The sequence below is a fragment of the Montipora foliosa genome, chromosome 9 (genome assembly GCF_036669935.1).
Source record: "Montipora foliosa isolate CH-2021 chromosome 9, ASM3666993v2, whole genome shotgun sequence".
Classification (NCBI taxonomy): Eukaryota; Metazoa; Cnidaria; class Anthozoa; order Scleractinia; family Acroporidae; genus Montipora; species Montipora foliosa.
In genome coordinates this window covers 26,234,341-26,235,413 of record NC_090877.1, presented here as the reverse complement: position 1 = coordinate 26,235,413, position 1,073 = coordinate 26,234,341, and the positions used below count along the sequence as shown (strand labels likewise).

Sequence of the window (1,073 nt, the reverse complement as noted above, 5' to 3'; positions counted from 1 at the left end):
CCTGTTTCTCTGTTGCAACAGCATAAGATATTCCTCATACTCAGGACGAACTTCGTCTTTTGCAGAGGATCCCTAAATATATAATGACAATTTACAGTAAGCACAAACTGGTCATTCAACTTAATCCATTGACTCCTGGGGTTCCCCATTGACGAGTAAAATCGTCTGGCATTAGACAGAGTAAAATACTAAGTCTGGCCGGTTTGGCAGTATCATAGGGTTAATCTTAACTGAGGAGTGGATCAACACTTTGTTGGTCTACAAAACAGTACTGTATTAAAATTCATATGAAATGATATTGATTAGGAAAACCTTGTAATATATGGAGACCGAACATGGACAACTTTTGATATTGAAACTGGTAAAAAATAAGAACTTATGGTTACAAATGAAAATTAAATAGGATCTAACAACAATGAATGAACAATACTCTGATTACAAAGTTACCCAAGTAACAAATTCACAACAACTTATAAAAACAAGGATAACTGTGAAAATGAAAAACATTACGTGTAAAAATATTGCTAATGAGTTATACAAATTAAAAAGTTAAAAAATTAGAAAGTGATAAAAACTACAGTTCTCTTCTCAAGAAACCACCACCTGGTCAAAAAGCCCTTCAAATTCATGCATGTTAATTGTACGTGTATAGTCCAAAGGGTGAGAGAGAAAATAGTTGTGCACTCCTGGCCAGTATGCTTCTTTAGTGATAAGTAATTTATCTGCTTCTTGAGGTTAATGCCTGTGGGAATTTGATCTATACATTATGTACATTGCAAAGTGAAATCAGATAAAATGTGTGGTTTTTTTGTTGAAGTACATGGTGACTTCATAAGTTTTGTTTTGTTCATTTTCATAGAGGATTTGTGATTTCTAAATCTAACTTTGAATTCAGTGGTGGATCTAACGTATTGGAGGTTGCATTTCTTAAAATTGACTAAATGAAATACGTTTTGCCAGTTTGGGCAATGGAAATAGTTCTAGAGCTTACAAGAATTTTGTTGTAAGCTCCAGAACTTACAACATTAAAACCCTTCAATCACAAAGCTCACTTTGAGCATTAGTCAGCCCTT

At 33.6% G+C, this 1,073-nt stretch overlaps 1 long non-coding RNA gene across 1 annotated transcript in view; it reads right to left on the bottom strand.

The window, feature by feature from the left end:
- LOC137969877 (uncharacterized) overlaps positions 1-1,073 on the bottom strand; it is a 1,711-nt gene continuing 638 nt past the window's right edge. The window contains exon 3 of the long non-coding RNA XR_011116739.1: positions 1-72. This is a non-coding gene — a long non-coding RNA (uncharacterized lncRNA). The remainder of the gene's footprint in view (positions 73-1,073) is intronic.